This window comes from Urocampus carinirostris, chromosome 5, assembly GCF_059441175.1.
Source record: "Urocampus carinirostris isolate Australia breed hairy pipefish chromosome 5, RoL_Ucar_1.0, whole genome shotgun sequence".
NCBI classification, from domain to species: domain Eukaryota; kingdom Metazoa; phylum Chordata; class Actinopteri; order Syngnathiformes; family Syngnathidae; genus Urocampus; species Urocampus carinirostris.
This window is the reverse complement of record NC_142353.1, coordinates 32,805,863-32,821,625: the sequence shown is the minus strand read 5'-3', so window position 1 is coordinate 32,821,625 and position 15,763 is coordinate 32,805,863. Positions and strand designations below refer to the sequence as shown.

Here is a 15,763-nt window from a genome sequence, read left to right as displayed (position 1 = left end):
CCTTTGAGTGTGACATCACATGACTTGAGCTGGTATGGTGGGGTTAGTGGGTGAATGCAGAGGGAGCAGAAGACGGTGGATGGAAATTAAAACTGATTTTAAACCTTCATCTTGTGAAGATGTTCATATATATATATATATATATATATATATATATATATATATATATATATATATATATATATATATATATATATATATATATATATATATATATAAACTATAGTCCTGGTGTTTGATTGGTTCCGGCCAAGCAACTTAGCGAGGGTAGTGATTCGCACGCTTCTTCATATTTCTTGATAATCACAAGTTTTCGTTGCCACGGTTATCATGATGTTGCATCACTGGCACCCAAAGCGAATGAATACAGAACAAAAACTACAGTATTGTATCGCCGATGCACAGTCTTTACAAAACACACGAGATTTTGAACTGAAAGAATAGACGTTTTGAAAAAGACTCAGCTCTATACTTGCATAAAAAGTGGTCGGCGGCGCCCTCTGTTGGCTGCGGCTGCATCGGCTCGCTACAACGGGTCAGGTGCAATCGACATTTCGTTCTGTGTACATTGTTACACAGAATGACAATACAAGGAAATTATTATTATTATTATTATTATTAATGCAATGTTTACTTAAAAGGAGCATAGTGCTTTGAGAAATGGTCAGAAATATGAAACACGGAGCACCTTGCTTAAAAAATGCCATGACAAAAATTTGACAAGTCTTTTTTTCACATGTAATTATTCAGTTTCACCCACATATCAGATTGTTAGTGACAACTAATTGTTCTATTCTGATATGTGTCATTTTAAGCATTGGGGGAAAATGATACTGTAATAAGAAGTATGAAACGAATTGTGATTACTTGAATGAAAATGTTTGTTCATGGTAGTTTTGGACAAAATTACGTACCCTTGTTTGAATCGTTGTTAACATGCCTTAGCCTAGCACGTATCCCTATATTACTTTATTGTCCTTTTTCTTAGTTTTACAGCGACCTTATAAGAGTAGTTGTTGAGGCCATTTTCCTGATAAACAGCAGTTAAAGAAAATAAGTCTGCTTATTTTGGACATCGTTCATTAGCACTCAAGCTGGCGTAAATGGTATTACAGACGCTCCCTCACTTACGAAAAATGGTAGATACGAACACTAACTTCGAACTTCTATACTGTATCTCCAGTGCATTAAGAACTTTGACAGTTTTCTCTTTTAATATCTTGTGCATCCATTTAATATGGTTGGTGTAAAGAGTAAAGAAGAGGTGAGCTGTTTCATTTGAAATGAAAGTGGAATAAGAAAGCTTGATGCGGTTAAGAAAATGGTTGTATCGCTTTTTTTCGGCCACTTTCTACCACGGAGGAGGAAGTTGCCTAACTGTTGAGGCTCATCTTCCAAAAGTAAGATGAACTTAACTTTATTTATCTTTTATAGAGCATATTGTTTTACGAAGTGTTTTTTTTTAGTACAAAACAATAAAGATTACTTATATAAACCTTAAACATACTTTGAAGCAACTTACGAACGATTGTTCGTAAGTAGGGCAGCCTCTGTACAGTAAATTAAGAATTCTTCCCTACAGAGTTCCGTTTTCTTCATCTTCTATGTATAAATACATAATTAACGGGTTGGTGGGCGGACAAAAAGAAGAGGTTTTTATTCCATTATCACACATTGAATGTTTTTATACTTTGAGTTGCAATTTGTTCCCTGAACAGTTCTATTCAGATACATTTGGATCGATTGATTTTCGGGAGGTAATTCAATCAATAACCAGTATTTTATATATAGACTAATAGCTGATAATAAGATGAATTTCACACAGTAGTAAGGCAAACATCACAAACTTTTGTTGTTGATGCCGCATAGTGGAGAAAATGCAATAAAGCCAGGTAGAAAAAACATTTTTATCCTACACCGTAAAGTCAAAATGTCAATAAAGTGGGCACACCGTACCCCGGGGGTTTACTGTAAATGTGTTCAGTAAAACATTGTAACAATATTTGACAATAGTGCTCATTGAGAAAGCCTTGGCTCAGTATTTCCACATGGTTACATCATATTCGTGACGCCATTTTACTGTCAAACGCACATTGTCCAAGTCAGTGTTGCTTTGTGGAAATGTCAAAACAATTCAAACACTCCCAAGCTTTAAAGGTACAGTGTCTGACATTTGTAATATACTGAGGCGGTCATTGACTTTGTAGTTTAAGGATCTATTCCTCCCGGCAGGGAAGCATTCAGACAGACCGCGTTCTGGTCATACTGGGATCTGAATAGCCATGACGGCACTCCCTCAGATATTGACAGCTACGGGTGCCTGTGAGGTACATTCATGTTACCGTGCTTAATTATCTATCTATCGATCTATCTACCCTGGTCATATCCCTTGTGAGGGGTGACCGACAGCAAGACAAACACAAACAAAAACTGAGAAAATAAAAAAAGGGAAAAAGTAGCAAAAAATTCAAACATTTTTGGACCATGGCCAACCCAAATGCCCAAACACCCAAACAAGTTAAGCACCTCGGCACCCAAGTTGGTCATGCTTTCGTCCCTCCAGATGAAACTGGACACAAGAAAGCGGCCGTGTCACTCAGGTCAGGGAGACACAACACACTCCTATGTCAACAGCAGGGCCCGACAGCTTTCACTGGTTTACCCCTGCAGCATCATACAGGTGCCTCAATATATATAATGTATACATTATTTACAACTATATGACACTATTGACCACAAGATGTTTCTGTATGGTGTTGCGCTAAATGCACAAGGAAGAATGCAAACCACGGAGATTTAAAGTGACCAAAACACAACAGTATATTTACTCACTTTTTTGTATAGTATTCAAGAAGAAGGGAAAAAAGAAAGGATAGAAAAGAAAAAAGGGGAAAAAAGATAAACATAAAAAAAAATATAATAATATAATAAAAAAATAAAATAAAAATATGAAAAGACAAAGAAAGCTAGAGAAAAGGAAACAAAGAGAAAAAAGGAGAGAATATAGGGTTAAAATTTATAAAATAAAAAAGAACAATTAAAATAAGACTTAAAAAGAGCAGAAACTATGTTCTACTCTGTTTCAGTTTTTGTGTGTGAAAAAATAAAATTAAGTGCAAAAGAAAATAAGTCAAAAAGTCATGTCAGCTCCCTCAAGATGAGGATCATGTTATGTCAAATAAATCCTAATTTCTCGACCGCCAAGTATTAAATCGTGCATGTTTTCACGTTAGTTCATATATTTTTGCTCATCATTAAAGTCAAATTCTGTTTTCAAACTAAGTTTTCTTTTTACCATCAGGAGGCACAAAATAATACACACTGTCCCTTTAAGCTCTCGACTGAACACCTGCTTGTGCAGACTTAACACATACACGGCAGGCATACTTCTTTGAATACAATTAGGAAAAGAGCTCCACTCCTTTCTATACAGAGATGAAAACAAACTGCTCGGAGCCCCCCAGCCCTTTAATGTATGCAAGTAATGGAATGTCAGTGTTGTTTTCAATGCGTCTCCTCAGCTGCACTCAGGCTGAGAGAGGGGCGGGTTTGATGGAGGGGGCACGCCCCTTTTGACCATATAGGGTGAGAAGCTTATCCTGTTAAAGGCACATGAACATGACAGCTTGTTGATGGTCTATGGACGCCCCTTATAGCCTGTTAAAGAAATGTATGTTTTTTTATATTATACTGTATACTTTATATAATATGACTTGTGCTTGTAGTTTTAATTTTTTGATTTGATTTGATTTTATATATTTTTTTAAACTTTAAATTTTAATATTTTTAAATTTGAAAATAACTACAAAAATACTACAAAACTACGATTATAATAAGAACTGGAAAACTACAAAATCAATTGATGAAATTCTACAAAACACTACATTTTTTTAAAGTCTTTGTGATTAAGGGCTATACAAATAAACATGACTTGACTTTATGTTCGTCTTTACCGCTTTATCTGTGTATGTATATATATATATATATATGTGTGTGTGTATGTGTGTATGTATGTATGTTTGTATGTGAAACTAACATATACGCCTAATTATTTCTGGAATACAGCATCATCGAGTTGTATAATGAGAGCAAGGCAGTTGACAAGGAAAACATACAGAGGGTAATCAACACGGCCCAGAAGATCATTGGCTGTTTTCTGCCCAGTCTAGAGGACATTGCCGGCTTGTGACTTTTCCCATCCCGGGCATCACCTCTTTGACCTGTTGCCTTCAGGTAGGTGCTACAGGTCCCTCAAAACAAAGACAAACAGCTTCTTCCCTAGGGCCATAACCACCCTAAACGAGCGCACAAAATTGTGAAAACATATTTTGCGACTTATTTTGGGTTTTTCCCTTTTTTGTTGCTGTTAAATGTGATTGCTCATCTTTTCATAGCACTATAGTTGTGATGAACTATTCTTTTTTTCATTGACAAACATCACACTAATATTATAATGTAGGCCAGTCTTTAAGCACCATGTATATATATATATATATATATATATATATATTATATTTAAAGGCTTTATTACATGTTTTACAATGGAGTGCCTTGTCTAATCTTGTTGCATACAATGTTTACTACGTTGTTATCAATGACGATAAAGACCTATTCTATTCTATTAGCATGCAGGTTGTAAAGCGTGCATTTCGTATTTGAAACTCGTCTTTGTGAACCAGTCGCATGCTATTCCAACAAGAAACGGATATCGTTTTCCCACATAGTTGAAGTATTACTCACTACCTGAGTTCATACAAATAACACAAGAGACGACAGCTCCAAAATATTGAGCGCATGTACTCTGCATTTTCTTTTCGGGTCTAGGTTATTTATTGTCATGCAGCGAATGGAAACGAGTATGTTAAAGCAGTGGTGTTTTTAACCAGTGTGCCGTGAGACCCTTTCTAGTGTGGCACAGGAAATTGCCCAATTTTATCTTTGCGAAAACCATGCAATTGTTCGATTTCTTTGCTTCCTTTCGAGGAACTAAGATGCATCCATATTATTAGGGGGCAGCACAATAATATTTTTTTATATACTAATTATGTGCTCATGAGGTAGTTTTTTATAACTCATTTTGTTGAATGAAACTGTTTAAGATTGCGCTGCAAAAAAGTAAAATATAGCGCATAATGTAATACATCTCCAAACAGAAGAGCAGCTTCAGAAATAGACTGCTGTCACAGTCTTGTTCCACGGACAGACTGAGGAGATCATTTCTTCCTCAAGCCATGAGGCTCTTCAACTCCACCCAGGGGAGTAAAAGTCCACATTAAACCCCACCCCCACATTTGCATATTACCCTATTTTTATTACAGTGTGTATTTTATGTATCACTATTTAAATACTCTGTATCAACATGCATATTTATTTTATTTTATTACTTTATTTTTCAACACAAGGATACTGCTGGAAGTGTGAATTTCCCTACAGGAATGAATAAAGTATCTATCTATAATTTTGCTTTATTTCATTGTTTTTTTTTAAATATCTCTTAAAATAACTGAAAAGGTTAAAGTTTTAGAATTTAAATAATATATTTTGTAAATCATTTTGAGTATTACTGTTCTACAAAAACAAGCTACAAATATATTAACATCCAAATAAATATTTATTGTTAAGTATGAAAGTGTCAAATATAGTAAAACAGAGGATGATGACCAAAAATGAATAAATTGTCTTACATCCTGATCCAATATGACCACAAATGATAAGAAAATGGTTATACTGTCAATTTAGGTATTGTGATAATTTAAGTTAAAAAAAAAAAAAAAGAAACTGAAGTAATTTTTGACAGAGGGTGTCTGATGAAAATAAACAAAGGTTAAGAGACACTGTGTTGAAGGGGACCCTCTTTAATAAGAAAACTTAAAGGGGGACTGTGTTTAATTTGATCTCCAGATGTCTCTGTATTGTCTAGAACACCAATGTCAAAGTCAATGACGACGGCCAAATCTGGCCCGTAGGAAGGTTTTCTATGGCACCTGAGATAATCTTGATTCACTATTGTATTATACAACAAGGATCTCTGTGTATTTTTTTCACTCTGTTATTTCTCCTTTAAACATTGTTGTTTTTGGTTAACAGGATCCAATTATGTCATGTCATGTCATGTCATCAGCCGTACCGCTTATCCTCATTAGGGTCGCGGGGGGGCTGGAGCCCATCCCAGCCATCTCCGGGCAGTGGGCAGGGGACACCCTCAACTGGTTGCCAGCCAATCGCAGGGCACACAGGGACAGACAACTCATTCGCTCATTCACACCTAGGGACAATTTGGACCGGCCAATTCACCTGAAATGCATGTTTTTGGAACGCGGGAGGAAACCGGAGTGCCCGGAGGAAACCCACGCAAGCACGGGGAGAACATACAAACTCCGCACAGGAAGTCTGGAGCTGGATTTGAACCCACAACAGGTTCCCATGACATGAACTGTGCCGCACAAGCGCTAACCACTGCGCCGCCGTATATTTGAAAGAAAATATTTCATCAAAGGGACGGATACAAAATTGCTATTTGTTTCTTTTGAGGTGAATTTAGTCTACTTTTTCTAGAATAGAAACATAAGGCTACTGATGGTGCTTCTAAAATACCGGCTTCTTTCATTTAATTTTCATGTTAGGCATATTTTAATACAGATAATTTTATTTGAAACTTGAATGACAGAGCCATTAGAAAACAGTATTGCTATATTTATCTTATCATATTGTAATATATATATATATTTTTTTTGGGGTAGGTTCAATTATTAAATAGACTATATGTCATTTTCTTTACTTGCTGTTGTTGTTGCTGTCCGTGTACTGAGTTTGTTAGTTTGATTCTTTTATATTAGATTCTCACCCTGGATGCTGTATTACTATTTTATAAGTTGAAATATTTCTATGTCTGCATACCTGGTGATCAAAAATCCGATTTAAAATTATCCATCATCTGCACCACTTATCCTCAGTAGGGTCGTGGTGGTGCTAGAGCCCATCCTAGCTATCTTCGGGCAGTGGGTAGGGGACACCCTGAATTGGTTGCCAGCCAGTCGCAGGGCACACAGAGACAGACAACTCACTCGCTCATTCACACCTAGGGACAATTTGGACCGGCCAATTCACCTGAAATGCATGTTTTTGGAATGTGGGAGGAAACCGGAGTGTCCAAAAGAAACCCGCGCAAACTCCACACAGGAAGGCTGCTAGCTGGATTTGATCCCATGAACTCAGAACTGTGGCGCGGACGTGCTAACCACTCACCCGCCGTGTCACTATATATATATAATAAAGCTATAAAGCTATTTTTTTATTTGGCCCTCTCTTCATTTTAATCCCACACCCTTAGTGTAGTTTAACTGAAAACAACTGCTCTCAGTGCGATATGGCCAGTTGGAGTCTATTTGCCTTCAATTTTTTTTTTTTGCCCACGTCTTTGGGGTACTCATTGCAGCAAGATGGCGTACAATCATGTAGGCTCGCTCTAGATGAGCCCCATGGTATGTAACAAAAATACAAATTTTTGAATCGATGATAATTTAACAAATGTATGTCTTTTTCCTTAAAATTCTAATCAATATTATTAGTATAATTTTTGAATGAACATTTTTTTTTTACTACTAGAATTCCCAAATAATACACAATCTCCCTTCAAATGTATGTAACCAAGGCAATTGCTCTGCGCTATTAAAAGCTTTCTCTCACATGTCAAGATCAGCACACTTCTGATAACAATCCCCCAGTTTGCTAAATAAAGATTAAGCACGAGCAGCGAGGCGTGTTTTGGTCCGAAACAAAACCAAATGGGCAAAGTTTCTCGCCTCCTTGACAGCTTCAGGCTTGTTTTTTAATCTCCACCCAACGGCACGGCGCCGTTGAAAATAATTCTTGCTTCGTCAACACGGCGGCCCTTATTAGCACACAGATGGTATAATGCGCACGTTCCCGACACGCTGCTGCTGGTTCATGCACGATAAAGTTTTCCACATTCTTTATCTGCACTTTTTGCAAATGATAAGCCCTTCAGCTGGTGGAGGCCTCGCATGTTTGAGTATATAATGTGATTGTGAACAAAATGAGATGCCTCGGTCGGCGTATTGATATTTGCATCTCGAACTTTTGAACAGTTATTTTATGTTTGTTTTCGCGTGGTCAACGATAAGTCCTAGACTGTGCGAAGCAGAGAAGAAGTTGTGTTTTTGTTTAATTGAATTGAAACGTCATGGGTTTCCAATACAGGACTGTATCCGAAATGTAGAAAGTTCTGCAATGGAAAAACAAAAATGTCATACATTCTGGATTCATTGAAAATCAAATGAAATATTGCTATTTTTTTTTTATATTGTTGATTATAGCAAAAACTCAAATATCCAATCTTTAAGTATAAAAATATACTTGTAGGCTTTCAGCTGTAATAGAAATATTCTGATAAAGTTGATTATTTTCAGATATTTTGCGTGCCTTTTTTGTTTTAATGCAGACAATAATGAAAACTCGCATCTTAAAATATTAGAATGTTTCGTAAAAAGTACACTACAAGGCTCTAAGCCATAATAACCAATGTTAAAATAATAAGACTTGCAATGTTTTAGTATATTTCTAACTCATCCAGATTGCATAACATAAACAAAAGATAAAGAACTTCATCACAATATTCAAATTTTCTGGGACGGTCCTGTAATTGTTACGATATTCTTTTTTTAACCACACAATTTGAATGTTTACATCAGCAAGTGAAAATACTGTGATATTGTATATTTTTAGTGTGACATAAAATATGTAACACAGTATAATATTTACTTAATACTCTAGTCATGCCTAGAGAGAGGTTTACTCGATGTACACCTAATCCAACTGTGAAAGTTTCATGAATTGGAGCCAGAGCTTACATGGTAAAAAAGGGGGTTTGTGATATATCTAGGTAACACCAAAGCATTTACGGAACAATTTATTTTTGTTCATATCACCATATCAAAGTTATAAATGTGCAAATATTTAGATAAGAACAAGAAATGGGCGAAAAACGATACATGGTATCGGACCATTCTAATTGGTTTTCGTGATAGTAACCGATGAGAAGAATCTGGTTCCTTCCAGTGACTCTTTAACAAACAGGAACTTCAAATAAAAGAATGGTAAATCAAGTAAAGTCATGTTTATTTGTATAGCCCTTAATCACAGAGTCCCAAAGGGCTGCACACAGGGGTCAGCAATAAATGATTGGTGAAAAATTAATGCCATTAATTGCGAAAAATTAATGGAATGGTTGCTTAAATTCATAAATCCATTTATTGCAAAATTTAAATAATTAGCAATTATTGCAACCCATTAATTGCGAAAATATTCGGGTTTTTTGTTAGTCGATTGCGTCAACAAACGTGCAACTTTTCACGCCGCGCGAGCATTTCGTATGCGGTCAAGGTCACATACACGCACAATCGGGACAGTGCATGCATACGCGTAAGCTACCGTGCTTCCCCCATTATAAGACCCACCCCAGCTTTTTATGAGAAATGAAATTCAACCTTCCTGCAAATAAGAGGCTCATATTACCTATGAAAACCGTAGATATCAACGTTATTTAACAACGGCAATGCTTTTCTAAGAAATTTTTAGCGAAAATGTATTACTTTTGCACATATTTTTATTTCAAAACCTCAATTTTTGACGATGATTTTGAAGTAAGGCCGGCCTTATATTCGGGGAAACACGGTAGCTGTACGTACATAGTGTGGTTGCAAAGCAGCTTTTTATTGGTCGGGACAAAATCGGGCTTGTTGATTGGCTCACGTTTTGCCTCAAGCACGTACGTCGTGGATGCCCATACGCACACGTTGTACACCACTACTACTACGCTGTATTGATTGTAATCTTCGCACGCTTATGGGACCGAAGGAAAAAATGGTTAGATTAGATTAGAGGGACCAGTTTGTTCGACCATATTGACACGGCTAGTATACCATTAAATTACCAATTAATGGCTAGAAATCCAATAAATACCCATTAATTGGCCTTGCCGCAAAAAAAATTAATTTTAATTTTTTCGCACTTAAATATTAATTTTTTTTCCAAAAATCAATTACTGATGACCCCTGGCTGCACAGACCACAGATTATTTCAAACCACAGACTATTATGACACCATCCGCTGATCTGAAACTGACATGAGGGCAAATAATACTCAAATATTGTCAACCTAAAATATAGGTTATTCCTATGCTATAGAATAAAAGTGTGTTTTAAGCTTAGATTTAAACATTTCCACTAAGGTTGCAGACCAAATCTCAGGGGGAAGAGCATTCTACAGCATCGGGGCCCGAATGGAGAACACTCTCGAACCTGCAGATCTCTTCTTGGCTCTTGGGATCACTAGTAGACCAGTGTTTCAGAGCGAAGGCTCCGGACCAGAACATAGAGGGAAATTAAATCTGAAAAATGTGAGTGAGCAAGTCCATGCAATACCAACTGACCCCTAAAATCACATCTTAAGCTAACAGGGAGCCAATGCAGGTTCGCTAAAATTAGGGTAATGTGATCGAAAATTCTTGTCTTAGTTAAAAGCCTCGCTGAAGCATTTTGTACCAGCTGAAGGCTCTTGATTTTGGACTTCGGGAGACCGAAGAGTAGTGCATTACAGTCATCGAGACGGGAGGTAACAAACGCGTGAATTATGATCTCCGCTTCTGACTGAGACAGCATAGGGCAAATTTTAGCAATGTTGCGAAGATGGAAAAAAACTGTTCTAGTAATAATGTGTTTGAAAGGACGGATCAGGGTCAAATATGACACCTAAATTTTTGACTGAGTCATTCTAGGTGATATTCATTTGTCAATTTTCAGAGCAGTTTTAGAGAGCAAGTCACGGCATATCGCCTTTAAATTAGTGGAAAAAAAAGGAAAATAAGTATTTCTGTTCAAAAATGATTCCCTTTTTACAGAGAGGAGGGAAATTCATGGTATAATGGTATCTGTGTAGTGCATCGGTATTTATAACCACTTATTACTCAAGATTTTCACTACTCTACCCACCTCTGCTTTGTTAAGGCTTTTTTTTCAACTTGAACACGAGAGGAAGCAGGTGGGCGGAGCTACAGGTGACCACGCCGCCACCCCCTCTCTTCCGGCCTATCAGGTTGCAGTCTGCTACAGCTGGCCCTCTTTTCCTCGGGCCAATCAGCTGACAGCATAGCAACTTCCCTACTCTGTATATGTCCTCTTGCTGAGTGAGCAAAGCAGGTCTCGCTCTGCAAACAGCTGAGAGGAAGGAACAAAACAGTAAAAAGAGTGCGAGCGAGGGAAGGGGCGGGTGGGCTTACCATCCTGGGAGTGCAACATGCGGTGAAGAGATGAGGGGGTGAGGACCAGAGGACCAAGCATGTGAGGGGGCTTTTGTGCTGGAGATGGTGTGTAGAGACGCCAAAGAGAGAAAGGAAGAAACAAGGAGGAGGGAGTGATAGAAGGGGCAAGGACGTGAGAGCCTAGGGGGGGGGTTCCTGTGAGTTGTTGATGGCTTTTTAAGTTGTGCATGTGTGTGTGCAATTCAGGGAGGAAAAACAAGCCTGCACGGCGGCGATCAACTCTCGGGGAGGAAGTCGAGCAAAGGGGGACAAGGACACCTCGTGAAGAGTGGAAAGAGGCGAGAAACTCTGGACAACCGTCGGGTGAGTGTCACAAGTTCTCCGGCTGTCAGCGTCGCTAAACTGTGTCGACTCTCCCAAAATGGCCACATGACAGAAAGCAGAGGGGGGTGGGACGGACCTGGTCCATGTGTCAGCAAGTCTGTCCTCACTGATCTAGTTTAGTTTGGACCTGTGCTCCTCCACTGGTGGGTCAGGTCCCAAAAGTGGGCCGTGGGGCTTTATCTTGGCAAAATAATGTTAAGAAGAAGAAGAAACAGAGGGTCAACTACACTCTTTAACTCTTTAATCTACCTGTTCGGGCAATCGGCGCGTTAGAGACGGAACACATCTTGTTTTATTGTGATTTTGTCTGTTTTATTTCCTTTTTCTGTCCATAATAATGGGTCCCGAGAAAGTCGGTGACAAGAGGAAGGAAACAATGACAACAACTATAAGGTTAAGGAAGGAAACAGTTGAGAAATATGAAAATGGTGTACAGGTGTCTCCCATTGAATCGCTACTGGAAGTTACAGGAAATGGTTTAAAAATGTTAGTTTTTGTTTTTTTTTAAATTGAGAAACACTAGTTTTCAAGTAAAATAATTGTACTTCTGTAACTTATCAAATAAAAGTATTGTTCAGTTTAAAACAAAGACTTGGCTTTGTGTATTCCTTGAGAGCTTGAAAACTAACACAGCCGAGACATTTTATATCCATTTGGTCTTAAAACCAATATTATCAACTTTATTTTTTGGTATTGTCCAGGACGTTTCCTCTTTTTCCATTCATGGTGTATTGGATAAATAATTATACGAATGAAAAGACTAATATTTAGGGCTCTTTTACTGTATATTCTGTGCTCACGTTCGCCCCATTGATTCTATTGTTCTTCTATTGATTTTATTGTTCCCCACTTGCTGCCCACCATTCGCGACTGACGACACACAACCAAACATGTTCATACAAACTAACCACCTGATTTCAGCAGATTTAATAGTGGGAAGTATGGCTTGGGTGCGAGTGTATATACGATAGGGAGAATATCAGAATGTAAGTAGTGAGAAATTACACGTTATACTCCGTGCTTCAGAAGGCTTCACAGTCACTTTATTCAGTGGTATTTTGTAGGTTGCTGTAAACATGCCCATATTCTGTGGTTGTTGTCAACAGCACTGTGTTGCTGACAAACTGAGGATTCTGTTACTTCAAGAGCGAAGGGGGAACTGTCAAATACATAGTAATGCATGATCTTCTTTTTATAGGTAGTGAAGTAACAGTTTCAAAGATGGTTGAGTTACACAATTTTATTAATTACGCATTAATTACTTTTCTCTGTAACAAGTACTGTAACCCGTACCTGGTACCTGTCATTTATTGACAATGTAAACTATGAACAAAATACCAACACAACATTTATAAACTAATGTCCTCCAAAGTGCAGCACGGCAGCACAGTGGTTAGCGCGTGTGCGGGACAGTTCTGAGGTTGTGGGATCAAACCTGCCTGTGTGGAGTTTGCATGTTCTCCCTGTTCTTGCGTGGGTTTCCTCCTCGCACTCCGGTTTCCTCCCACTTTCCAAAATCATGCATGTGAGGTTAATTGGCCGATCCAAACTGTCCTTAGGTGTGCATGGGCGAGTGACTTGTCTTGTCTCCGTGTGCCCTGCGACTGGCTGGCAACCAGTTCAGGGTATCCCCTGCCCACTGCCCGAAGATAGCCGAGTCTGCTTCCAGCACCCGTGTGACCCTACTGAGGATAAGCGGTGCAGATAGTGGATGGATGGATTGATGTCCTCCAAAGTCCGATTCGTCATCAGATACACCAAAGAGTTTCCCTCCCTGTGCTTTTTTTGTATTTACAGACGTTGCCCTACTTACGAACGGGATAATTCCGGACGATCGTTCAGTGCAATAATTTGAATGGTTAAGGTTTATACAAGTATTTTTAAGGCATATCTAAGTAACCTGTAATGTATTGAAACTGAAAAATAAACATTTCATAAAATAATACGCTCTATAAAGATAAATAAAGTTGAGTTTAACTTTTGGAAGCTGCGCTTCAAGAGGTCCTCCGTGATAAAAAGTGGCCGAAAAAAGCGATCCAACCATTTTCTCAACCGCATCAAGCTTTTTTATTCCACTTTCATCTAAGAAGAAATGGCTCACCTTTTTTTTACAATTTACACCAACCATATTGAATGGATGCAAGAGATGTTAAACAATAAAATTGTCAAAGTTCTTAGCGCGCTGGAGATACAGTATAGAATATTTACGCATGAACTAGGAGGAGGAAGCCGGATTTCTTCTTCCGGGTGGATGCTAGGTGACCTCTCACAGCGCCACCACACGCTGGTAGCGGCGGAAACAAGCACTACAGTAATGTCCTGTAATCGGAAAAAGCTGACCACAAGATAAAATCTAACTTACAGCAATGTCCGGATATTTTTCGACATCCCTAAAAAGTGTTCGTATCTCCCGTTCCAGTGGTCGTAAGTAAGGGAGTGTCTGTATTTATGTCTTTCAGGACGACTTTTTGTTTTCGCTATTCTCTAACATTCCTCTCTGGTGAGTAAAAATAGTTTGAAATGTTCAAATCTATTGCTTCCTCATATGTCACCTATACTACTCGTGGTTTAGGGTAAAGATTTGGCACTCTAATCGCCGCAGCCTGGGTTCGACTCCCGTTGCATCCAATGATTGTAAATATGGTCAACGATATTTCTCGATATGATCAATCAATGCTTAAATATGGTAATTTACCCCCAAGCGGGTGTAAAATGTCCATTCAAATTTCGTGTTCTTTTTCCGTGGTACGCAAAAATGTGCATTATACACGAATAAATCCGGTACAGTGGTCCCCGACCCTTAGAGTACCACAGACCAGTTTGAAGTCCAACAATATTCGTGCAGGCCCGCCGGCCCAATTACATTGACAATGTGGTAGTGTGAGTAAAAATAGTCTGATGATGAGATAAAACCTAATGTCTTTTTCTCTGTCAAATTCATACCAAGTGGTCCAATGGTTCGGATTTGGTGCTATCACTGCTTTTGGTCAGCGATATTTTTTGACTGTTTAATAATTGCTGATATACGGTAATATAATAACGTAAACTTTGAGTTATTTTGGGGATAAAAAAGGGTGGAATACACAAATAAATGCTGTACGGTATTACATCATACGTTGCGGTTAACGGGGGGCGGAGTCCCCGTGAAACATCAGAATCTGCAAAGTAAAAAACATTTATGTATTTACTTATCACTCGAGAACAAACCCAATTTACAGGCTTAAGTGTTTAACAAATCAAAATACTGCGATTTGTTGAGGTTTTTTCCCCCTCTACTGTCAGATTACAATTTATAAATAATTTTGCTGACCTGATCCACTTCAGTTCACAATATTTTTTGCCTCCATCATGTGGCCATCATGGAAAACAGCATTTATCTTCCAGTTCTGTCCTACTGAACCATATATCTTTTCTTTACCAAACATTTTTTAAAAAGGCACCTGAGTGCCACTAGGGAGCACCAACGACCCACATGTGGCTCTTGAGCAGGTTTAGGAAAGGTCCATTTTTGTTGGCGATAGAAAGCATCTTCCTCTGTTTAGCCAAATAAATTGCTGGGCACGACGAAAGTCCACGAAGCAGCGATAACCAAAGCATGAAATACCGAGGTATCTCTATTTATAGGGCACTGTATCTAAAAGGCAACTTTTTTTCCGATATTGGTCTGCGACCACTAAATTTAGACAGCAGTGACTCTCCTGCCTGTCTTTTGTTTGTGTGTGAGTCACCGTGTCCCTCGCACGTTCACAAGTTGCAGTCACTCTTTACTTTTCTCCAAGTCACGTTATGCCTCGCTCCCTATCTGCTTTTTTGCACATAGTCCTTCCCCTCCTCCCCCACACACACAGTCAGCTGTCATTCCATCCCCCTTGTCCGCGAGATGACATCAGATTTCCAAACTGTAGACTGCTCCTGCAATCTAATCACCAAGTTGATGGCTGAGCACCGTCTCTACTTGTGTTGAGTTAATATAACACGATCATTTAAGTCATTAAAGCTTGAGCAGAGGCCGGGAACTTCTTTGACCCATGGAGCCATGAATGCAAAATATTCAGATTGGGTTCTTCAGTGAGAGCCTCACTATATATTTTCACACAAAAT

The 15,763-nt window shown here is 38.5% G+C and overlaps 1 protein-coding gene across 3 annotated transcripts in view; it reads left to right on the top strand.

Annotated features, from left to right (window-relative positions):
• atosb (atos homolog b) overlaps positions 1 to 15,763 on the top strand; it is a 63,087-nt gene that overhangs the window by 21,431 nt on the left and 25,893 nt on the right. Inside the window, exons 1-2 of one of the 3 annotated variants that reach the window (XM_088336470.1) lie at positions 11,296 to 11,450; positions 11,525 to 11,641. The exons of 1 other annotated variant lie outside the window; for it this stretch is intronic. The gene's annotated coding sequence lies outside the window, so the exon portion shown is untranslated. Of the gene's footprint in view, positions 1 to 11,295; positions 11,451 to 11,524; positions 11,642 to 15,763 lie in introns of those variants that run through there. One more of the 3 variants, XM_088336469.1, reaches the window with a different exon arrangement.